General features: G+C 50.5%; 1 protein-coding gene across 7 annotated transcripts in view; it reads right to left on the bottom strand.

Moving 5' to 3' along the window:
- Nucleotides 1-26,088, bottom strand: part of srcin1a (SRC kinase signaling inhibitor 1a) — a 496,431-nt gene that overhangs the window by 379,574 nt on the left and 90,769 nt on the right. The gene's annotated exons all lie outside the window — the stretch shown is intronic.

Raw genomic sequence — 26,088 nt, forward strand, 5'->3', positions numbered from 1 at the left:
GAGGAGCCTGGTTGTTTCCTTGAGTGGTAGGGTGGTGATCAAAAAAATCAAAGGGCGAGACAGCTTCAGCCGTGGCTCAGTGGGCAGCACCCTCGTCTCTGAGTCAGAAGGTTGTGGGTTCAAGTCCCACTCCAGAGATCCGAGCACAAAATCTAGGCTGACACTCCCAGTGCAATGCTGAGGGAGTGCTGCACTGTCGGAGGTGCCGTCTTTCAGATGAGACATTAAACCGAGGTCACTTCTGCTACCTCAGGTGGACGTAAAAGATCCCGTGGCACTGTTTCGAAGAACAGCAAGAGCGTTCTCCCCCGTGTCCTGGCCAATATTTATCCCTCAATCAACATCACTAAAAAATAGATTATCTGGTCACCTATTGTGGTAAACCACTGTTGTTAGTATTGTTGTTCACTGTTAGTACTGTTGTTCACTCTTGCATATTGTTGTACTTGTCTGTGCATGCCTCAGCTGACTCCGCCCCTGGCTCCACCCTCATGGCTGGGTATAAAGGTCGCTGCTCAGAAGCCTCCAGCCCTTTTGGATACCAGGCAACCACAAGAGGCATGCTCTGTTCTTTGGTAATAAAAGCCTGTTTATTACTTTCTCAATCTCCAGTCTTTTGTAGCAATTGATAGTGCATCAATTTTATTACCAAAGTTAAATGTTGGCTGCGGATGCTGATCAACCGATGGCGCAAAACGCTGAGCAGCAGGCGCTGCTGCGAGCCCTCAGACCAACATGCCTGGACCTAGACCCCCAAGAAGCGGGTTCGTCGACTAAATTCGCACAATGGCTGCGTTGCTTTGAGGCGTATCTGGAAACCTCGACCGTGACTCTTGATGAAAATAAACTGAAAATCCTGGCCTCGAAGGTGAGCCACCAAGTCTATACTTTAATCCAAGATGCGACGACCTACGCGGCGGCTATCGACCTACTGAAAGGGCAGTATGCACGCCCGGTTAACACGGTCTATGCCAGGCACCTTTTAAGATCTCGCAGACAGCAGCCCGGGGAATCGGTGGAAGCCTTCCTACGGGCACTGCGGGTACTCGGACGCGGCTGCGACTGCAAGGAAGTATCGGCCGCGGCACATGCGGAGGGATTGATACGAGACGCTTTCGTTGCGGGTCTAAGGTCCGACTACTCCCGGCAGAGGATGCTGGAGAAGGGTGAAATAGACCTGACAAAGGCAGTGTCCCTCGCGCTCTCGCTCGACGCGGCCCACAGAAATATGGACGCTTTCTCCCCTCATCGCCCCGCGCCGTGGACGCCGCAATCTTGGGCCATGGGACCGCCACCTCCGACTGCTGCAGCGATGTCCAAGGCACAAAAATGCTATTTTTGTGGCCAAGCTAAACACCCTAGAGCACGCTGCCCCGCGAAGAATGCTACCTGCTCCGGCTGCGGGAAGAAAGGTCACTACGTTAGCGCCTGCAAAGGGAAGACCGCTAACGCCAGCAGCGCTGCGTGCGAACCGTGGGCGCAGCCATCTTGTCCGCCATCTTGGGCTCCCCCAGCCGCGTGGGGATCGGGACCGTGGGCGCCGCCATTTTGTCCGCCATCTTGGACGCCTCCGACTTCAACCACGGGGGAGCCGGACTCAACCACCGCTTCATCTGACGACCACATCGACTCGCTCGACCATACGCTGGCCTCCGTGACGCTGGACCAATCTCTCCCTCATCAACTGTCCAGGTCCATGATGGATATTACGGTAAACGGCCGCGCCACTACCTGCCTTTTTGACAGCGGGAGCACGGAGAGCTTTATCCACCCCGACACGGTGCGCAGTTACTCTCTCCCGGTCCTGCCGACGCGCCATCGGATCTCTTTGGCTTCCAAAGCCCAGTCAGCGGACGTCGGTGGCTACTGTGTAGTGACCCTTTCAGTAAGGGGCACAGAATACAAAAATTTTAAACTTCTGGTCCTGCCCCATCTCTGCGCTGCCGTTCTACTGGGGTTGGATTTTCAGTGTCACCTTAAGAGTGTCACATTAGCGTATGACGGACCCCTCCCCCCACTCACAGTCTGCAGCCAGCAGCTTTTAAATCGCCCGCCGTGCACCATTTGCAGCCTCTCCACCCTTAAAGTCCCCCCCCCCTCCTTGTTCGCTAACCTCACCCGCGACTGTAAGCCCATCGCTACCAAAAGCAGGCGTTACAGTGTTGGGGATAGGAGCTTCATTAAATCCGAGGTAGCGAGACTCCTGAAGGAAGGGATTATTGAAAGTAGCACCAGCCCATGGCGAGCACAAGTGGTGGTAGTGAAGACTGGCGAAAAACAGCGCCTAGTTATTGACTACAGCCAGACGATCAATCGCTACACCCAACTAGATGCATACCCACTCCCCCGCATATCTGACATGGTCAATCAGATAGCACAATACCGGGTGTTCTCGACGATTGATCTGAAGTCGGCATACCACCAGCTCCCCATCAGGGCTGAGGACCGCCAGTACACAGCTTTTGAAGCTGACGGTCGGCTCTATCACTTTCTCAGAGTTCCCTTCGGCGTCACCAACGGAGTTTCTGTCTTCCAACGGGAGATGGACCGGATGGTTGACCAGAACGCGCTCCAGGCCACTTTCCCATATCTAGACAACGTCACCATCTGCGGCCACGACCAGCAGGACCACGACGTTAATCTAGAGAAATTCCTCCGGACGGCCCAGCGGCTGAATCTCACATACAACAAAGACAAATGTATGTTTCGTACTACGCGCCTCGCTATTCTTGGCTGCGTAGTGGAGAACGGAGTCATCGGCCCAGACCCCGATAGAATGCGCCCCCTTATGGAGCTCCCCCTCCCCCACTGCCAGAAAGCACTGAAGAGATGCCTGGGGTTTTTCTCTTACTATGCTCAGTGGGTGCCCAACTATGCGGATAAAGCCCGACCCCTCATCAAGTCCGCCTCCTTCCCCCTGACAGCAGAGGCCTGTGCAGCCTTCACTCTCATAAAAGGAGACATTGCGAAGGCCACAATGCACGCTGTGGATGAGTCCCTTCCTTTTCAAGTGGAGAGCGACGCATCCGACTTTGCCCTAGCTGCAACCCTTAACCAGGCGGGGAGACCCGTGGCCTTTTTCTCAAGGACCCTCCAGGGCCCCGAGATTCGACACTCCTCTGTCGAAAAGGAGGCCCAGGCCATTGTGGAAGCCGTGCGACATTGGCGGCATTACCTGGCCGGAAAACGATTTACCCTGCTCACTGACCAGCGTTCAGTGGCTTTTATGTTTCATAATAAGCAGCGGGGCAAAATCAAGAATGACAAGATCTTAAGGTGGAGAATCGAACTCTCCACCTACAATTACGATATCTTGTACCGGCCCGGGAAACTCAATGAGCCCCCAGATGCCCTATCACGTGGTACGTGCGCCAACGCGCAGGTTGATAGGCTACAGACCCTCCACAATGACCTCTGCCACCCGGGGGTCACCAGGTTCTTCCATTTTATCAAATCCCGTAACCTGCCCTACTCCATCGAGGAGGTCAGGACCATGACCAGGAACTGCCAGATCTGTGCCGAGTGCAAGCCGCATTTTTATAGGCCAGACAGAGCGAGCCTGATCAAAGCCACGCGCCCCTTCGAGCGGCTGAGCATCGATTTTAAAGGGCCCCTCCCCTCCTCTGACCGCAATGTGTACTTCCTCAATATAATTGATGAGTACTCCCGTTTCCCGTTTGCCATCCCTTGCTCGGACATGACCAGTACCACGGTCATTAAATGTCTGAATGACCTCTTCGCCTTGTTCGGTTTCCCTAGCTATATCCATAGCGACAGGGGCTCATCTTTTATGAGCGACGAACTTCGGCAGTACCTGCTCGCGAGAGGCATTGCTACAAGCAGGACCACCAGCTACAACCCCCGGGGTAACGGCCAGGTGGAAAGGGAGAATGCGACAGTCTGGAAGGCAGTCCTTTTAAACTTAAAATCTAAGGGCCTTCCGACCTCCCGCTGGCAGGAGGTCCTCCCTGCGGCGCTCCATTCCATTCGGTCGCTGCTCTGTACACCCACCAATGCCACTCCTCACGAGAGAATGTTCTCCTTCCCCAGGAAGTCCACGTCGGGGATTTCGCTACCAACATGGCTGACTTCTCCAGGTCCCGTCCTACTGCGGAAGCACGTGAGGACCCATAAGGCGGACCCCCTGGTCGAGAGGGTGAGCCTCCTCCACGCCAACCCGCAGTATGCTTACGTGGTGTACCCGGACGGGCGGGAGGACACAGTCTCCATTCGAGACCTCGCACCTGCAGGTGCTCCTGAAACACCCTCTTCGCCACCCACCGCTACTCCTGCCTACCCCCAGGACACAGTCCCCGCACGAGACCTCGCACCTTCGGGTGCCTCTGAGAGACCACCATTGCTACCTCCCATTACCCATGCTCTGACCCCTGTAGACGGCATGCAGCAGCCCCAGGGTCCGCCACCTGCTACACCTCCTCTGAACGAGACACCGGGTTCACCATTGGATGCTGCACCATCACCGCCGCTGCTGCGACGCTCAGGACGGCTTACAAGGCCTCCTGATAGACTTCAGTACACGAATTTTTAGTGCACTTCACCCCGCCGGACTCAATTCTAAACAAGGGGTGAATGTGGTAAACCACTGTTGTTAGTATTGTTGTTCACTGTTAGTACTGTTGTTCACTCTTGCATATTGTTGTACTTGTCTGTGCATGCCTCAGCTGACTCCGCCCCTGGCTCCACCCTCATGGCTGGGTATAAAGGTCGCTGCTCAGAAGCCTCCAGCCCTTTTGGATACCAGGCAACCACAAGAGGCATGCTCTGTTCTTTGGTAATAAAAGCCTGTTTATTACTTTCTCAATCTCCAGTCTTTTGTAGCAATTGATAGTGCATCAATTTTATTACCAAAGTTAAATGTTGGCTGCGGATGCTGATCAACCGATGGCGCAAAACGCTGAGCAGCAGGCGCTGCTGCGAGCCCTCAGACCAACATGCCTGGACCTAGACCCCCAAGAAGCGGGTTCGTCGACTAAATTCGCACAATGGCTGCGTTGCTTTGAGGCGTATCTGGAAACCTCGACCGTGACTCTTGATGAAAATAAACTGAAAATCCTGGCCTCGAAGGTGAGCCACCAAGTCTATACTTTAATCCAAGATGCGACGACCTACGCGGCGGCTATCGACCTACTGAAAGGGCAGTATGCACGCCCGGTTAACACGGTCTATGCCAGGCACCTTTTAAGATCTCGCAGACAGCAGCCCGGGGAATCGGTGGAAGCCTTCCTACGGGCACTGCGGGTACTCGGACGCGGCTGCGACTGCAAGGAAGTATCGGCCGCGGCACATGCGGAGGGATTGATACGAGACGCTTTCGTTGCGGGTCTAAGGTCCGACTACTCCCGGCAGAGGATGCTGGAGAAGGGTGAAATAGACCTGACAAAGGCAGTGTCCCTCGCGCTCTCGCTCGACGCGGCCCACAGAAATATGGACGCTTTCTCCCCTCATCGCCCCGCGCCGTGGACGCCGCAATCTTGGGCCATGGGACCGCCACCTCCGACTGCTGCAGCGATGTCCAAGGCACAAAAATGCTATTTTTGTGGCCAAGCTAAACACCCTAGAGCACGCTGCCCCGCGAAGAATGCTACCTGCTCCGGCTGCGGGAAGAAAGGTCACTACGTTAGCGCCTGCAAAGGGAAGACCGCTAACGCCAGCAGCGCTGCGTGCGAACCGTGGGCGCAGCCATCTTGTCCGCCATCTTGGGCTCCCCCAGCCGCGTGGGGATCGGGACCGTGGGCGCCGCCATTTTGTCCGCCATCTTGGACGCCTCCGACTTCAACCACGGGGGAGCCGGACTCAACCACCGCTTCATCTGACGACCACATCGACTCGCTCGACCATACGCTGGCCTCCGTGACGCTGGACCAATCTCTCCCTCATCAACTGTCCAGGTCCATGATGGATATTACGGTAAACGGCCGCGCCACTACCTGCCTTTTTGACAGCGGGAGCACGGAGAGCTTTATCCACCCCGACACGGTGCGCAGTTACTCTCTCCCGGTCCTGCCGACGCGCCATCGGATCTCTTTGGCTTCCAAAGCCCAGTCAGCGGACGTCGGTGGCTACTGTGTAGTGACCCTTTCAGTAAGGGGCACAGAATACAAAAATTTTAAACTTCTGGTCCTGCCCCATCTCTGCGCTGCCGTTCTACTGGGGTTGGATTTTCAGTGTCACCTTAAGAGTGTCACATTAGCGTATGACGGACCCCTCCCCCCACTCACAGTCTGCAGCCAGCAGCTTTTAAATCGCCCGCCGTGCACCATTTGCAGCCTCTCCACCCTTAAAGTCCCCCCCCCCTCCTTGTTCGCTAACCTCACCCGCGACTGTAAGCCCATCGCTACCAAAAGCAGGCGTTACAGTGTTGGGGATAGGAGCTTCATTAAATCCGAGGTAGCGAGACTCCTGAAGGAAGGGATTATTGAAAGTAGCACCAGCCCATGGCGAGCACAAGTGGTGGTAGTGAAGACTGGCGAAAAACAGCGCCTAGTTATTGACTACAGCCAGACGATCAATCGCTACACCCAACTAGATGCATACCCACTCCCCCGCATATCTGACATGGTCAATCAGATAGCACAATACCGGGTGTTCTCGACGATTGATCTGAAGTCGGCATACCACCAGCTCCCCATCAGGGCTGAGGACCGCCAGTACACAGCTTTTGAAGCTGACGGTCGGCTCTATCACTTTCTCAGAGTTCCCTTCGGCGTCACCAACGGAGTTTCTGTCTTCCAACGGGAGATGGACCGGATGGTTGACCAGAACGCGCTCCAGGCCACTTTCCCATATCTAGACAACGTCACCATCTGCGGCCACGACCAGCAGGACCACGACGTTAATCTAGAGAAATTCCTCCGGACGGCCCAGCGGCTGAATCTCACATACAACAAAGACAAATGTATGTTTCGTACTACGCGCCTCGCTATTCTTGGCTGCGTAGTGGAGAACGGAGTCATCGGCCCAGACCCCGATAGAATGCGCCCCCTTATGGAGCTCCCCCTCCCCCACTGCCAGAAAGCACTGAAGAGATGCCTGGGGTTTTTCTCTTACTATGCTCAGTGGGTGCCCAACTATGCGGATAAAGCCCGACCCCTCATCAAGTCCGCCTCCTTCCCCCTGACAGCAGAGGCCTGTGCAGCCTTCACTCTCATAAAAGGAGACATTGCGAAGGCCACAATGCACGCTGTGGATGAGTCCCTTCCTTTTCAAGTGGAGAGCGACGCATCCGACTTTGCCCTAGCTGCAACCCTTAACCAGGCGGGGAGACCCGTGGCCTTTTTCTCAAGGACCCTCCAGGGCCCCGAGATTCGACACTCCTCTGTCGAAAAGGAGGCCCAGGCCATTGTGGAAGCCGTGCGACATTGGCGGCATTACCTGGCCGGAAAACGATTTACCCTGCTCACTGACCAGCGTTCAGTGGCTTTTATGTTTCATAATAAGCAGCGGGGCAAAATCAAGAATGACAAGATCTTAAGGTGGAGAATCGAACTCTCCACCTACAATTACGATATCTTGTACCGGCCCGGGAAACTCAATGAGCCCCCAGATGCCCTATCACGTGGTACGTGCGCCAACGCGCAGGTTGATAGGCTACAGACCCTCCACAATGACCTCTGCCACCCGGGGGTCACCAGGTTCTTCCATTTTATCAAATCCCGTAACCTGCCCTACTCCATCGAGGAGGTCAGGACCATGACCAGGAACTGCCAGATCTGTGCCGAGTGCAAGCCGCATTTTTATAGGCCAGACAGAGCGAGCCTGATCAAAGCCACGCGCCCCTTCGAGCGGCTGAGCATCGATTTTAAAGGGCCCCTCCCCTCCTCTGACCGCAATGTGTACTTCCTCAATATAATTGATGAGTACTCCCGTTTCCCGTTTGCCATCCCTTGCTCGGACATGACCAGTACCACGGTCATTAAATGTCTGAATGACCTCTTCGCCTTGTTCGGTTTCCCTAGCTATATCCATAGCGACAGGGGCTCATCTTTTATGAGCGACGAACTTCGGCAGTACCTGCTCGCGAGAGGCATTGCTACAAGCAGGACCACCAGCTACAACCCCCGGGGTAACGGCCAGGTGGAAAGGGAGAATGCGACAGTCTGGAAGGCAGTCCTTTTAAACTTAAAATCTAAGGGCCTTCCGACCTCCCGCTGGCAGGAGGTCCTCCCTGCGGCGCTCCATTCCATTCGGTCGCTGCTCTGTACACCCACCAATGCCACTCCTCACGAGAGAATGTTCTCCTTCCCCAGGAAGTCCACGTCGGGGATTTCGCTACCAACATGGCTGACTTCTCCAGGTCCCGTCCTACTGCGGAAGCACGTGAGGACCCATAAGGCGGACCCCCTGGTCGAGAGGGTGAGCCTCCTCCACGCCAACCCGCAGTATGCTTACGTGGTGTACCCGGACGGGCGGGAGGACACAGTCTCCATTCGAGACCTCGCACCTGCAGGTGCTCCTGAAACACCCTCTTCGCCACCCACCGCTACTCCTGCCTACCCCCAGGACACAGTCCCCGCACGAGACCTCGCACCTTCGGGTGCCTCTGAGAGACCACCATTGCTACCTCCCATTACCCATGCTCTGACCCCTGTAGACGGCATGCAGCAGCCCCAGGGTCCGCCACCTGCTACACCTCCTCTGAACGAGACACCGGGTTCACCATTGGATGCTGCACCATCACCGCCGCTGCTGCGACGCTCAGGACGGCTTACAAGGCCTCCTGATAGACTTCAGTACACGAATTTTTAGTGCACTTCACCCCGCCGGACTCAATTCTAAACAAGGGGTGAATGTGGTAAACCACTGTTGTTAGTATTGTTGTTCACTGTTAGTACTGTTGTTCACTCTTGCATATTGTTGTACTTGTCTGTGCATGCCTCAGCTGACTCCGCCCCTGGCTCCACCCTCATGGCTGGGTATAAAGGTCGCTGCTCAGAAGCCTCCAGCCCTTTTGGATACCAGGCAACCACAAGAGGCATGCTCTGTTCTTTGGTAATAAAAGCCTGTTTATTACTTTCTCAATCTCCAGTCTTTTGTAGCAATTGATAGTGCATCACCTATCACATTGCTGTTTGTGGGAGCTTGCTGTGCACATTTGGCTGCCATGTTCCCTACAATGTAACAGTGACTATACACTTCAAAAGTACTTCATTGGTTGGGATGTGTGGATACAATGGGCGCGATCTTGCCAGCCCTGGGGAGGCGGGTATGGAGGCGGGACTGCCGGGAAAATGGCAGAATCTGGGGGCGGGTACCCATCCCGCCCCCAACCCACCTCCGTGCCATCTTGCCAGGAGGCAGGTAGCAGACCCGCGCCGGGTGCTATCTCCTGGAGGTGGAAAGGAGATTGCAGGCAGTTAAGAGGATTATCCTCATTTTTCCAGGAGAGGCGCAGGATTCAAGACGTCGGGAAACGTCACCGAGGCGAGCAGTGGGTCTGCGGGGGTCGGAGGGGTGCAAAAGTGCGCTGTGAAGCTAAGTGATAGGTGCAAGTGTGGAGAGGTAAGTATGTGAGGTGAGTGAAAAGTGATAGAAAATGTTTCCTTACCTTTGTTTCTTCCTGCAGGCTTCAACAGTTGGGGATGTGGAGAGACTCGCATCTCAGCAGCAGAGATGACAGATGGCTGCTGCATTCTCCAATCTAATTTCTGCTAAAGAAAGAGGTTTGGTGAGTCTTGAATACAAGGACTCATCAAACTACAGAGAATGTCAGTGTTTGACAGCTTCACAGAGCTGTCAAACGATGACAATTCATCTGTCAAAAATTTTTGACTGATGAAACATCATACGCTGACGTTCTCTGTAACCGGCTTCCCCTTAATTGGTCTGCTGAGTCCGCTGGGCGGGCTTAACAAGGTCAATCAAGGGAAAATAGCGTGGGTTGGCCACAAGTTGATGGAGGCAGGACTGAAACCCAACAAGTGGGAGTCCCGCCTCCAACGCGCCCCCATTGTCAAAATCGCCCCCAATGAGTGGAGGTCAGGAACCCCCGCCCCCACGCTCCACATTGTGATGAGGTTAGAGGTAGAACAGCCATATATTTCTGAGCAGTGGTATGTGATCTAGTGACACCAGAATGGAGAAAACCAGGGAAAGAGGAAAATCTAATAAATTAAAATGATTGCTGCTCTGCATTTTAAAAGGTCAGGGACAGGATGCCTCGCATTAACTAGCTTTAAAAAAAATTATTCCTTTTATTTAATTGTATTAACACAGACCTAAATGAAAGATATATACCTGACCGGAACTAGACAACAACAACTTGTATTTATATAGCACCTTTAACATAGTAAAATGTCCCAAGGAGCTTCACAGGAGCGATTATCAAACAAAATTTGTCACTGAGCCAAATAATGAGATACTGGGACAGGTGACCAAAAGCTTGGTCAAAGAGGTCCGACTTAAAGGAGGGGAGCGAGGCGGAGAGGTTTAGGGAGGGAATTCCGCAACTTAGGGCCTCGGCAGCTGAAAGCACGGCCGCCAATGGTGGAGCGTTGAAAACCATGGGCAAGAGGCCAGAATTGGAGCAGTGCAGAGATCTCGGAGAGTGGTCGGGCTGGAGGCGGTTACAGAGATAGGGAGGAGGGCGAGGCCGTGGGGGTGCTGTGCCCAACAGAAAGCTCTAAACTGCCGGCATTATTCACTTGTTCATTCTCCTGGTGAAATGAAGGAATATCAGTGAGAGGGGTAGCAAAGAAATCTTAACGGGGCAACCCTTTTAGGAACGTCGTTTTTGTGAAAACAAAAGCGTTTGCTCAGCACACGGCGCAATAGTGTAAAGCGAGAGGTGAACATGTAACTGTGCGAAGTGTGAACAGACTGTGCAAAGGTGTAAAACACAATACTGACTGGAGTAAAGTGCGAGGCAATGTGACACCGACATGAAGCACGGGAAGAATGCTATGTGTTTCTTGTCGCTTCACAAAACGACTTGCATTTATATAGCGCCTTTAACGTAGTAAAACGTCCCACAGCAGCGTGATTAGACAAAAAATTAATACGGGCCACAGAAGAAGACATTAGGACAGGTGAGGTGGGTTATAAGGAGCGTCTTAAAGGAGGAGAGCGCGGTAGAGAGGCGGAGAGGTTTAGGGAGGGAATTCCAGAGCTTAGGGCCCAGGCAGCCAAAGGCACGGCCGCCAATGGTGGGGCGAAGGAAGTGGGGGATGCGCAAGAGGCCGGAGTTGGAGGAACGTGGAGTTCTCGGAGGCTTGTAGGAGGTTACCGAGATAGGTTAACCAAATCCTGTGACGAAGGCAATGTCCCTTTAATAAGTGAGCAGTGTTGAATATTTTGTAACGTTTGGCAGTGCTGACCATAAAATGTCTAATCCGACAGCTCCTGCGAATTCAAGTACACGGTGCCTGGTCTCTAGTGATGTCCAAGACAGGTCACCTCTGGGTGTGGGTCTTGATGCCTCCTGAGCTTCGTCTCATTTATATCACAGTTGGAAGGTGAAAGCAGTATTGCGTGGCTGTAATGAGCAGGAGGCTGCTGGAGTCCTGTGGAGGTTAATCACTCAATAGCTCTTTCAAATCACATCTAGTTACCATGTGGATTATTCTTGAAACAGTGAGATTTTATCTTGAAGTGCGTGGACTTGGCCCTGAGATGCTTAGGCTCTTCCCCTCCTCCTCCTCCTCTCTGGGCCATTACTACACCCATTGTGGTGGTTTAAATTGGGTGTCGCTGCCCCGGTTGTCGAGATCAGAATGTTCCTTCAGCCGGGCACAAACAAGGATCCTTGCAGTCGACTATCTGCTTTTAATCAGAACACTTTGCTACAAAGTGCGCACTGTGTCACAGGTCTGCGGCGAGCTCCAGTAGGAGCTCGGGAAATTCCGCAGCGGAAAGCTGGAAGTTATCAGATCACTGACATCACGTACCTCCAAGGAGGTCACCCACCCGCAGGCAGCTTGTGAGAGTTTGTGATCTGGTGCAACAGAAACTGAGGAGCGCGCAATCGAAGGAATTAAGCTCAAATGTTGTTTCTTTTTGTTTCGAAGGTCATGTGAGCTCATTTAAATGGGTTTGATGTATCAGCGTAACAGTCACGGTGCTCCAGATAATCTGTGAATGCCTTTGAGAAGATGTAATAACAGCAAGCTACAAATGCCGAGGTTTGTTTTCTGTTAGATGGGAGAGTATTGTGCCACTTTATAGATTGTCCCAGACCTTCACTGCATTTATATTAGAAACTGGAGGCAAAGTCACAAAGCAAAATAAGAAAGTGGTCTTCCTGCCGCTGTAGACATCTTGGGCTGGATTTTCTCAGCCCCGAGGAGGCGGGTATGGAGGCAGGACTGCCGGGAATGTTGCAGAATTTGGGGGCGGGTGGCAAACCCGCCCCCAACCCGCCTCCGTGCCCTCTCGCCAGGAGGCGGGAAGCCGCCCGGCCCCGGGTCCCATCTCCTCAAGGCGGGAAGGGATTAAAGCCTATTAACTGCCTGTTAACAGGCAGAAAATAGGATTATCCCCATTTTTCGTGCTGAAGTGCGGGCTTCCCGACCTGGGGGAACCCCGCCGGGGTGTAGGAGGCGAGTAGGATGTCTGCGGGGGTCGGAGGGGTCTGAAAGTGCAATGTAGAGGTGAGTGATGGGTGCAAGTGTGGAGTGGTAAGTATGTGAGGTGAGTGTAAAGTGTTAGAAAATGTTCACTTGCCTTTGTTTCTACCTACAGCCTTTAGCCGCTGTGGAGCCGGAGTCCCCAACATCTCCATTGTAGAGATCAAAGACTGGCTGTTGCATCCTCTGATACAACAGCCAGGTGATTTCTGCAAAGTTGAAAGGTTTGATGAGTCCTGAACACAATGACTCATCAAACTACACAGAATGCCAGTATTTGGCAGCTTCTCAGAGCTGTCAAACGATGACATTTCTTCTTTCAAAAGTTCTTGACAGATGACACGTCAGACGTTGACGTGCTCTGTCACTGACTTCCCCCTAATTGGCCTGCTGAGCCCGCCGGGCGGGCTTAAAAAGGTCAATCAGGGTAAATTCCCGTTGGTTGGCCAGAAGCTGATGGAGGTGGGATTGAAACCCGGCAAGCAGCAGTTCCGCTTCCAAAAGCTTCCCATTCAGAAAATCCAGCCCCTTGTATCACAGATCACAGCCATGCGTCTGAAGGCAGCATTCTCTCAGGGGTCAGTGTGAATGTTACCTCTGGAGGCAAAGGCGGAGGCAGTGACCAACTCAGCCATTGTTGTATGTGTAGTAAAAGAAAAAAAGAACTTGCATTTCTATAGCGCCTTTCATGACCTCAGGACGTCCCAAAGCGCTTTACAGCCAATGAAGTACTTTTTGAAGTGCAGTCACTGTTGCAATGTAGGAAACGCGGCAACCAATTTGCGCACAGCAAGCTCCCACCAACAGCAATGTGATAATAACCAGATAATCTGTTTTAGTGATAATAAGAACATAAGTAGTAGGAGCAGGAGTAGGCCATACGGCCCCTCGGGCCTGCTCCGCCATTCAATAGGATCATGGCTGATCCGAACCCAGACTCACGTCCACTTCTCTGCCCGCTCCCCGTAACCCCTAATTCCCTTATCAGCTAGCAAACTGTCTATCTCCATTTTAAATTTATTTACTGTCGCAGCTTCCACAGCTCTCTGAGGTAGCAAATTCCATAGATTTACTACCCTCTGAGTGAAGAAGTTTCTCCTCATCTCAGTTTTGAAAGGGCAGCCCCTTATTCCAAGATTATGCCCCCTAGTTCTAGTCTCACCCATCAGTGGAAACATCCTCCCTGCATCCACCCGATCAAGCCCCCTCACAATCTTATATATTTCAATAAGATCTCCTCTCATTCTTCTGAATTCCAATGAGTAGAGGCCCAACCTACTCAACCTTTCCTCATAAGTCAACCCCCTCATCTCCGGAATCAACCGAGTGAACCTTCTCTGAACTGCCTCGAGAGCAAGTATATCTTTTCTTAAATATGGAAACCAAAACTGTACGCAGTATTCCAGGTCTGGCCTCACCAGTACCCTGTATAACTGAAGCAAGACTTCCCTGCTTTTATACTCCATCCCCCTTGCAATAAAAGCCAAGATTCCATTGGCCTTCCTGATCATCTGCTGTACCTGCATACTAACCTTCTGTGTTTCATGCACCAGGACCCCCAGATCCCTTTGTACTGTAGCACTTTGCAGTTTCTCTCCATTTAGATAATAACTTGCTCTTTAATTTTTTCTGCCAAAGTGCATAACCTCACACTTTCCAACATTATATTCCATCTGCCAAATTTCTGCCCACTCACTTAGTCTGTCTATGTCCTTTTGCAGGTTTTTTATGTCCTCTTCACTCACTGCTTTCCCTCCCATCTTTGTATCGTCGGCAAACTTGAATATGTTGCACTTGGTCCCCTCCTCCAAATCGTTAATATAGATTGTAAAGAGTTGGGGTCCCAGCACTGACCCCTGGTTACTGATTGCCAACCCGAGAATGAACCATTTATCCCAACTCTCTGTTTTCTGTTGAGGGATGAGGGATGACTATTGGCCAGGACACTGGGGAGAACTCCCCTGCTCTTCTTTGAATAGTGCCATGGGATCTTTTATATCCACCTGAGCAGGCGGACGGGGCCTCGGTTTAACGAGGAGAGCTTTTTGAGTCAACATGTAGAAAGTCCTACAAGAGAGGGGGCGATACTGGACCTAATTCTGGGGAATGTAGCCGGGCAAGTGGTGGAAGTGTCAGTAGGAGAGCATTTTGGCGATAGTGACCATAATTCGGTGAGATTTAAGGTGGTCATGGGAAAAGACAAAGACGGCCCGGAAATAAGGGTTCTAAATTGGGGGAAGGCCGATTTTAATATGATAAGGCAGGATCTGGCCAAAGTGGACTGGGAGCAGCTGCTTATAGGAAAATCCACATCAAGACAGTGGGAGACTTTCAGAAGGGAAATAGAGAGAGTACAACGCCAACATGTTCCTGTAAAGGTCAAGGGTGGGACCAACAAGCAAAGGGAACCTTGGATGACAAGGGATATACAAAAATGCATTAGAAATAAAAGGGGGGCTTTTGGCAGTTACAAAAGACTAAAGACGGAAGAAGCCCTAGAGGAGTATAAAAAGTGCAGGGGCATACTTAAAAAAGAAATTAGGAGGGCGAGGAGGGGCCATGAAATAACACTGGCGAGCAAAATAAAGGAAAATCCTAAGATGTTTTATAAGTATATTAAGGGCAAGAGGATAACCAGGGAAAGGGTAGGGCCCATTAGGAACCAAAGTGGCAATCTGTGTGTAGAGCCAGATGATGTAGGTGGGGTTTTAAATGAATTTTTTGCATCTGTGTTCACTATGGAGAGAGACGATGCAGACATAGAAATCGGGCAAGGGGACTGTGACATACTTGAACATATTAGCATGGAGAGGGAGGAGGTGCTAGCGGTTTTAGCAGGCCAAAAAGTGGATAAATCCCCAGGCCCGGACGAGATGTATCCCAGGCTGCTGTGGGAGGCAAAGGAGGAGATTGCAGGGGCTCTGACACAAATTTTCAGAACCTCTCTGGCCACAGGGGATGTACCAGAGGACTGGAGAACAGCTAATGTAGTACCACTATACAAGAAGGGTAGCAGGGATAAACCAGGGAATTACAGGCCAGTGAGCCTAACATCTGTGGTAGGGAAATTATTGGAAAAAATTCTGAGGGACAAAATTAGTCTCCACTTGGAGAGGCAAGGATTAATCGGGGATAGTCAGCATGGCTTTGTCAAGGGTAAATCATGTCTGACAAATCTGATTGAATTTTTCGAGGGGGTGACTAGTGGGGTGGATGAGGGAAATGCTGTGGATGTGGTTTACATGGACTTCAGTAAAGCTTTTGACAAAGTCCCGCATAGGAGACTGGTCAAGAAGGTAAGAGCCCATGGGATCCAGGGTGCCTTGGCGCGTTGGATCCTAAACTGGCTGAGTGGCAGGAGGCAGAGGGTGATGGTCGAAGGATGCTTTTGTGACTGGAAGCCTGTGTCCAGTGGGGTACCTCAGGGATCGGTGCTGGGTCCCTTGTTGTTTGTGATCTACATAAATGATTTGGATGAGAATGTAAAAGGTATGATCAGTAAGTTCGCAGATGACACGAAAATTGGTGGGGTGGTAAATTGCGAGGAGGAAAGCCTCAGGCTACAGGACGATATAAACGGGTTGGTCAGATGGGCGGAAAAGTGGCAAATGGAATTTAACCCTGAAAAGTGCGAGGTGATGCATTTTGGACGGACAAATAAGGCAAGGGAATACACAATGAGTGGTAGGACCCTAGGAAGTACAGAGGGTCAGAGGGACCTTGGTGTACATGTACATAGATCTCTGAAGGCAGCGGAACAGGTAGATAAGGTGGTTAAAAAGGCATATGGGATACTTGCCTTCATTAGCCGAGGCATAGAATATAAGAGCAGGGAGGTTATGATGGAACTGTACAAAACGCTGGTGAGGCCACAGCTGGAGTACTGTGTGCAGTTCTGGTCGCCTCACTATAGGAAGGATGTGATTGCTTTGGAGAGGGTGCAGAGAAGATTCACCAGGATGTTACCTGGGATGGAGCGCCTCAGCTATGAAGAAAGACTAAACAGGCTGGGGTTGTTTTCCTTGGAGCAAAGAAGGCTGAGGGGGGACCTGATTGAGGTGTACAAAAGGATGAGGGGCATAGATAGGGTAGATAAAGAGGAACTTTTCCCCTTAGTAGGGGGGTCAATAACAAGGGGGCATAGATTCAGGGTAAGGGGCAGGAGATTTAGAGGGGATTTGAGGAGGAACTTTTTCACCCAGAGGGTGGTTGGAATCTGGAACTCACTGCCTGAAAGGGTGGTAGAGGCAGGAACCCTCACAACATTCAAGAAGCATTTGGATGAGCACTTGAAATGCCATTGCATACAAGGCTATGGACCAAATGCTGGAAAATGGGATTAGACAGGACAGGGGTGGATGGGCGGCGCGGACACGATGGGCCGAAGGGCCTCTTTCTGTGCTGTAAAACTCTATGACTCTATGAATGTCTCATCTGAAAGACGGCACCTTCGACAGTGCAGCACTCCCTGCACTGGAGTGTCAGTCCTAGATTTTGTACTCAAGGTTCTGGAGTGGGACTTAGAACCCACAACCTTCACACTCACTGAGTCAAGGCTGACATCATACTTTGAAAGCTGCACTCTCGTGTAGCAGGTTCTACCCCTTAGCTAGCTATATATTTTGTCGTATACTGTAAATTATTGCCAGCTATAGTTTGTGCTCGTCAATATATATATATTAGCAGATCTTCCGTGGCATTGCTCATGGTGAGTCAGAGGATCTGCAATTATATCATAAGCGGGTTATGCCGTGTGACCCAGTGGGGGAAAAATTTGGTTGCTTTGCGCCTCCCGTTAGCGCCCTCTCAGGGCGCAAAGCAACTAGCGCCCGGGAGCAGTGCCGCCAACGCCTCCCGCGAAATTCGCACCCTCGCGGCCGAAATTCACTGTGATCTTCGGTAGCACCCCCTGACTTACCGCCGGACACTATGTCCAATGGGATCAGAGGGGCTTACCCGCGGCCGGGGCGGCGCTAATTAAAGGTGAGGAGCCAGGCGGCCATTTTTGTTGCAGGCCGCCTGCCAGCACCTGCCCCCATTGCCATCCCTGGCCTCCTGAGCAGCCCCCCCCCCCCCCGCGGAGTGCCAGCTGCGCTCAGTGAGCCCGGCATTTCTCGAGTGCCGGGCTCTTTTGCCGGCATGCTGATCCCTGGTGGCCCAGCTGGGCCCCGGGTCGCGCTGCGCAAGGCCCCTCCCCTTTAAGAAGGGGAGGAAGGTCTGCAGTATTGTGGCGCGACGTGGCGCAGTGCTTGGCGTTGCAGCACGTCGCGCCGTGATAGTCACTCGCAACGCCCCAAGAGGGGCTACCAATGAATTTCGGCCGCGAGGGTGCTAATTTATTCGGGGCGCCCCAAAAGGGGCGCAACTCAATTTTTCCCCCTTAATATCTTACCAGCAGATCTCCAGTGGCATTGCTCAGAAGATGAGCTGTTTTATAATAGCAGAGTTAGCATGTTACAGGAGGTTTGCGCAGGGCGCGGGAGCGACACCTGCGAGCTGCAGGCGTGACATTTACAGGACGTGTGCATTATATGTATGTCACGTGCAAGACTATTAGGCTTTGCCACACTGGCGACCGGTTTACCGACCGGTAATGTGCTAAAAACCATAATATACACACACCTCACCGTTAATTCGCTTATTATCTGTGCATTATAGTGTAGCGCAGTATGTTGACAGGGCAGTACGTTACTGGGAGTGGCCTTGTAGAGATACACAAGATAATAAACAGCCTCAGGTAAATAAATCCAAAATCAAGTCAATCCACCACAGTAGGAGCAGATGGACAGGTTCAAACTTGTGAAGGGCAGAGATAAGGTCAGGACGTTTTTCACACGAAAGAGCGATCAGCACATGGGATGGAGTTCTGGGTAGGGTAGTGGAGGCTTAACCCCTGGAATTGTTTAAGGGATGGTCGGATGGGGTGATGGAAGAGCTACAGGGCCTTTTTACACAGATGAGCTGGAATGAGCCAAGTATCTGTGTGTCTCACCTATCCACTCAACAACAACTTGCATTTATATAGCACCTTTAAGGTTGTAAAATGCCCCAAGGCGCTTCACAGGAGCGATTATCAAATAAAATTTGGTGCATAAGGAGACATTAGGACAGTTTGGTCAAAGAGGTAGGTTTTAAGGAGCGTCTTAAAAGGAGGAGAGGTAGAGAGGCGGAGAGGCTTAGGGAGGGAATTCCAGAGCTTAGGGCCTTGGCAGTTGAAGTCATGGCCGCCTTATATACTCTGTCACATATAACCACCATCGCAGCAGCCTCTGAGGTGTGATGGGCCTCAAGCACACTTCAGTCTGCAGTGTGTTTTAAAAAAAATAATGTTCACAGGTGGAGTTTGGAGAAGGGGTGGAGAAGCCGTTTAACGCCGTTTCACCAGCTCAGGTTTGCGTGGGAGCGTATCAGGTTCTGAGACTGCAAGACACAATCCTCAAACTATGGCATCAGCACTGAATATCACAGCCTACATTTAACCCTCTAGCCAGGCATGTATGGAGACAAATGCAGAGTCACGCTCACCGATCCATCTCCTACGTCCGTGTTACCCATCACCTTCTTATTTTGCCAAGTGCCCCAACTCAGCTGCATAGCGTTGGGTGAAGAAGTGACTTGACAGATAGAGAGGTCAGCGTGGGATTCTTTCCAACTTTGAAACCGACCTGGTGGACTCCATTCATGCAAATTCTCATGCTCCTTTTCAATTATTGATCGGTCAGGGATTCTGCAGCATGTTGTACCAGGGGAATGAAGGGGCGTTTCTGATATCAGTTATCCCAGTATTGCAAGTGGGAGCCAAGATCGTCCCCACAGGGAGAGAAAAAGAAAATCCACAGGATCAATAGTCGTACTGAATTGTTCTACAGTATTTTAATTTTTACCTATAAGATTCTGAGGGGGATTGACAGGGTAGATGCTGAGAGGTTGTTTCCCCCTGGCTGGAGAGTCTAGAACTAGGGGGCATAGTCTCAGGATAAGGGGTTGGCCATTTAAGACCGAGATGAGGAGGAATTTCTTCACTCGGAGGGTTGTGAATCTTTGGAATTCTCTGCCCCAGAGGGCTGTGGAGGCTGAGTCATTGAGTATATTCAATGACAAGATGGATAGATTTTTGAACACGAAGGGAATCAAGGGATATATGGATCGGGCGGGAAAGTGGAGTTGAGGTAGAAGATCAGCCATGATCTGATTGAATGGCGGAGCAGGCTCGAGGGGCCGAATGGCCGACTCCTGCTCTTATGTTCTTAACTGGGCTCTTTCACTCGCTGTATAGAGGGTAGGGGTTGCCAACCCTCCAGGATTGGCCTGGAGTCTCCAGGAATTAAAGATTAATCTCCCGGGCACTGCTGCGAACAACCCAGGGCAAAAAAAAATCCTAGGTGTTTGGAAAAAATTATACAATTTTTTCACAGAATACGTTTTGTCATAAATCGCAACTTCTACAAGAAGTAACTCAGGAAGTACTACTGGACGGCCAGCTGAGGGCGCCGTCTGAGGAGAATAAATACTCGGGCTTGGGCCCAACTTGGCCAGAGACAATCTGGAAACAGGAAGCTAGTGACTACTAACTAGACCTCCATGTTTTGTTACAAGTCGATTAAAGCCTTGCTTTATGTACAACCAAGTGCGTAGTGAGTCTTTATTACGTCACGTTTGTTTATTAGTTATAAAAATATTGGCAATGGAAAGAAAGGCTGTTTGACCGGGCGGGGCGGTTGGAGGCGGGCGATCATGCAATGAAAACTCCAGGAATACGGCCAACCAGAGTTGGCAACCCTGATGCTGAGTTAACCCCGCCTCCTAACAGTATTTCTCTCGCTTTCTTCGGCTTAAGAGCAAGGAAAGGGCTTCATTCCAGCTCAGCCGATGCAGTAGGAAGGCCACAGTTGGAGGGAAGGTGGGCCTCGAACGCCAAACCGATTGGCGCCACTGTTCTATATGGAGAGCGTCCATCCACAGCGGAATAAAATGAGGCCCTAACACTTACTACAAGCCTGCTCCTGCTCAACCAGAGTGTGTGGAAAAGCAATAACCAGACCCAGGAATGAAATTCCAAAGAGCCTGTGTGGAGCAGTCCAAAATTCTCCTGGTGCTAGTTGTGTGTTTAGAAAGGCTTCATTGCCATGAAAGCAATGAGAGATAAATATTGTGTGACTGAGATGAAGGGGGTTTAGTGTTCAGTCTCAAATGACTCAATGCACAATTGTACCCACATGAGCTGAACAGCTTTGCTTGCCAATTGGGTTTCAGTGAAGTTGAAAAATAAAGCAGCTCCCTTGCCTGGACCAGCGAGTTCACAAGAAACTTTAAAAAAAAAATTCTTTCACAGGATGTGGGCACCACTGGGAAACCCAACATTTATTGCCTGTCCCTAATTGCCCTCGAGAAGGCGGTGAATGAGCCGCCTTCTTGACAACTGAGTGTCTCGCTGGGCTATCTCAGAGGGCAGTTAAGAGTCAACCACATTGCTGTGGGTCTGGAGTCACATATATCGGCCAGACCGGGCAAGGACAGCAGATTTCCTTCCCTAAAGGAAATCAGTGAACCAGATGGGTTTTTAAAAGAAGGACTTGCATTTCTACAGCACCTTTCACAACCACCGGACGTCTCAAAGCGCTTTACAGCCAATGAAGTACTTGTGAAGTGGAGTAACTGTTGTAAAGTGAGACAATCCAGCAGTTTCATGGTCACCACTACTGATACTCACTTTTGCTTCCAGATTTATTTAATTAACTGCATTTAAATTCCCCAGCTGCTATGGTGGGATTTGAACTTATGTCTCATGGATCATTAGCCCATGGCCATAACTAGATTATTAGTCCAGTAACATTACCATTATGCTACCATTCTCATTAACTAACACCCAGCCGATGAGTTCACCAACTAACTAACATCAGGCTGGGCTGGGACTAATGCTGGGCAACGTCTAACACCTTCCTTCGACTAACATGAGCCTGCAGCTAATGCAAGCCCAAAACGATCGCCGGCTTGAGTCTATCGCCGGCCCGAGACTATCGCCGGCCCAAGACTATCGCCGGCCCAAGACTATCGCCGGCCCGAGACTATCGCCGGCCCAAGACTATCGCCGGCTCGAGACGATCGATTTACGATCGGCGGGTATACAATCGATTTACGATCGGCGGGTACACGGTCGATTTACGATCGGCGGGTACACGATCGATTTACGATCGGCGGGTACACGATCGATTTACGATCGGCGGGTACACGGTCGATTTACGATCGGCGGGTACACGGTCGATTTGTGATCGGCGGGTATACGATCGATTTACGATCGGCGGGTACACAATCAATTTACGATCGGTGGGTACACGGTCGATTTACGATCGGCGGGTATACAATCAATTTACGATCGGCGGGTATACGATTGATTTACGATCGGCGGATATACGATCGATCTACAATCGGAGGGTATACGATCGATTTACGATCAGCGGGTATACGATTGATTTACGATTGGAGGGTGTACGATCGATTTACGATCGGCAGCCCTTTGTTTATGCCTTGTTGTGAATCCGACAGGTGCTAGGAGGTAGCTGTGCCTCTATCTCAATGGGAACATCCACTTTCTCAAAAACTTTTCATTAAAAGACTCTGCAGTAAGTTTAGAATGAGCCGGGGACTCCAATGGACCCCACTGAACATTGTTTAAACCTGGCTGAATGCTGGACTGCAGTTATACTGCACATGATGTCAAGCCCAAGTGTTATGATAGCAAAATATTGCAGATGCTGGAAATCTGAAATAACAACAGAAAATGCTGGAAAAACTCAGCAGGCCAGGCAACATCCGTGGAGAGAAAATAGAGTCAACGTTTCGGGTCAAAACCCTTTGTCAAGACTAGAGAAGCACAGGAAATGAAATAGATTAAAATGCCAGAATGGGGGCTGGGAGAGAACAAAAGAGAAATGAAGAGACATTAAGAGGTATTCAAAACGAGACGAGTGTTGTGAGGCAGCCTCACTGAGGGGGCTTCACACTGCTGTGATTGGTAGTCAGATCACAACCCAACTCCAGAGTTTTATTGTCAATGCTCTGTACCATTAACTATCTTATTTGCATGGGTGAGGTCCCCTCCTATACACTTTCAATGAGGTTATGTGGAGAGTCTAGAGAAGCTGGGATTGTTCTCCTCAGAGCAGAGAAGGTTAAGAGGAGATTTAATAGAGGTATTCAAAATCATGAAGGGTTTTGACAGAGTAAATAAGGAAAAACCGTTTCCATTGGCAGGGTGGTCGGTAACCAGAGGACACAGACTTAAGGTAATTGGCCAATAGCCAGAGGGGAGATGAGGAGACTTTTTTTATGCAGCGAGTTGTTGTGATCTGGAATGCGCTGCCTGAAAGGGCGGTGGAAGCAGATTCAATAGTAACTTTCAAAAGGGAATTGGATAAATACTTGTAAAGGAAAAAAAATTGCAGGGCAATGGATGTTAGGTGTCAGCTGTGGCTCAGTGGGCAGCGCTCTCGCCTCTGAGTCAGAAGGTTGTGGGTTTAAGTCCCACTCCAGGGACTTGAGCACATAAAGCTAGGCTGACACTCCAGTGCAGTGCTGAGGGAGTGCTGCACTGCCTTTTGGATGAGACGGTAAACCAAGGCCCCGTCTGCTCTCTCAGGTGGGCGTAAAAGATCCCACGGCCACTATTTCAAAGAAGAGCAGAGGAGGTATCTCTGGTGTCCTGGACAATATCTATCTCTCAACCAACATAACAAAAACAGATTATCTGGCCATTATCACATTGCTGTTTGTGGGAGCTTGCTGTGCGCAAATTTGCTGCCGTGTTTCCCACATTACAACAGTACCACTTCAAAAAATTACTTCATTGGCGTAAAGCGCTTTGAGATGTTCGGTGGTCGTGAAAGGCGCTATAGAAATGCAAGCCTTTCTTTTTATGGGGAAAGAAATGGGGCAGTAGGTCTAATTGGATCGCTCTTTCAAAGAGCCAGCACAGGCACGATGGGCCGAATGGCCTCCTTCTGTGCTGTAAGATTCTCTGTGTCCCAATGACCAGAAATGGACACGGGGCTCCAGGTGCAGTCTCAGCAGACCACTGCCCAGTTTGAAACGTGAATTCCTTAATACAGAAGATCACAAAACCATCTTGGCAAACAGCGACTCGCCTTTAAAATAGGGCAGCACGGACGACAGACAAATAGCTTTGCGCTATTGAAATATTCTCTATTTAGTTAAGGGGAGAGGAAAAAAGCCAAGACCTGAAATGTCAGCGGTTATTGATCTCTCTCCTGAGCAAGTGGCAGCAGCACAGATTCTGCATAAAGCTCCGCCGCTCATAAACACACAGAGAGACAGAATTCAGGGCCAAAGATTTCTGGGATCCAATTAAACATACAGTTGCATGACAAGAACAATCCTCCGAGGGCTGCAGCAGCAATTCTGCAGTAAAAACAAAGCAGACACTTTTGTTGGTAGAATCCAAGTTGCCCCACGTTTAGTTGATAAGAAGTTATTTTACATTTTAAATAAATTTACTAGATCAGAATCATCAAGAGTGCTGCAACCGAGCCTGGGAATGCGCGATGGTGGTTTTAGCAGTGCGGGTGTGAGTGCGTGTGCGAGTGTATGCGTGCGTGTGTGTATGTGTGTGTGTGTGCGCAAGTGTGAGTGTGTGTGAGTGAGTGCGTGAGTGAGTGTGCATGCGCGTATGAGTGTGTGTGTGTGTGTGTGTGTGTGTGTGTGTGTGTGTGTGAGTGAGAGAGAGAGAGAGAGTGAGAGAGTGTGCGTGCGTGCGTGAGTCGAAATGTTATTGCTCATTATCAAATGCATGATTGCATCGCCTGTACATGATGTCCTGTTGAGGTAGCAACAAGAACAGCGACTTGCATTTTTATACAGTGTCCCTCTGGTAGAATAATGTTTGAGTGATTTCCAGGGGATGAGGAGCTCAATGAGCAGGAAAGAAGGAGGATTGAAGGGGAGAGAACAAAGTGATCGTCACGGAGATAGTTTTTAAGGGGACATTAAAAGGAAGGGAGAGAGGCAATAAGGGTGAAACTTTGAGAGAGAGTTGCAAAGAGCGGAGGTGATAGATCATGGGCTTTTTGCGTGGGAGTTTGAGCCTAATGTTTTCATGAAGGCAGTACCCCGTTTAAAGGAAAACTACACAGGCAAAACGCACCCCTCATTTCCCCCACAGCACACCATCTCTCCCCCCCCACTCCAATTCACTCATCTTCTAAGTCGTGGTGCAGAAAATTTCAACGGACTCCTCGTTCCCTCGCCCCACTCTGTACCCGACCTGGGATCGGACGGCCTTGGCACCGGGCACCATCCAGCTGGCCAACATCAGCTGATCCGCTCATCCTGTACTTAAAAGGTCGGGACGTGCTTGCAACAGGGAATAGCACAGAACCTGCATCTCCTGGGCATTCCGAGAGGTCAAAGGCTACAGCTGTAATACTCCCTCAGTGACCCACAGTACAATTTGATATTGTGCTAAAGGCCTAATGCACAGTTCATTTGCCTTAATATTGAGTCATGTTTTGCATGCGAACACAAGCCAAAGTCATGAGGGCAGGGGAAAATCTTTCAATGGCGCATTTCCATCTCCCCCTTAAAGGGAAAACAACCTTGACTTTAAAAAAAAAAAATCTGATAAATCTTTATTGATAAAGATGTGACGCAGTGGCCACTCATTTGTACCCATCGCTGGGCCAAAAAAATACCTCATGACATGAATCTTGTCATGCATTTGGAAACGACTTATGAAATAATACTGGGCGGCCTGCGGGTGGCGCTGTCCAGGGAGAATATAAATACTCGGGCATGGGCCCAGCTTGCTCAGGACATTCTTTTACAGGAACTAGTGAAGGACACAACTAGACCTCCATGTTGTAACACAGTTGATTAAAGCTTTGTTTAGCGCTTAGACCAAGTGCCTAGTACTTTTCTTACATCACCTCACAAACAACAAAAATATGTTACTGCCTGATTGTGGAAATGCTGCCCATTTAACTGGATCGACTTTTGTTTAAGCAGTCAGCCGTGGCTCAGTGGGTAGCACTCTCGCCTCGGAGTCAGAAGGTTGTGGGTTAGTAGTCCCCGAACTCCAAAGACTGGAGCACAAAAAAAATCTAGGCTGATACTCCCAGTGCAGCACCGAGGGAGCGCTGCACTGTCGGAGGTGCCGTCTTTCAGATGGGACGTTAAACCGAGACCCTGTCTGCTCTCGTGGGTGGGCATAAAAGATCCCGTGGCAGTATTTGGAAGAGCAGGGGAGTTATCAACACCAGTAAAAAAAAAAACAGATTATCTGGTCATTATCTCATTGCTGTTTGTGGGAGCTTGCTGTGCGCAAATTGGCTGCTGTGTTTCCTACATTACAACAGTGACGACACTTCAAAAAGTATTTCATTGGCTGTAAAGCGCTTTGGGACGGCCGGTGGTTGCGAAAGGCGCTGGAGAAATGCAAGTCTTTCTTTTTAAAGAAAGGGAATTTCACCCTCCATTGTGACTAAGCCCAGAATTG

Source organism: Somniosus microcephalus, chromosome 24, assembly GCF_052327205.1.
Source record: "Somniosus microcephalus isolate GS21.2 chromosome 24, FLI_Smic_1.0, whole genome shotgun sequence".
NCBI lineage: Eukaryota > Metazoa > Chordata > Chondrichthyes > Squaliformes > Somniosidae > Somniosus > Somniosus microcephalus.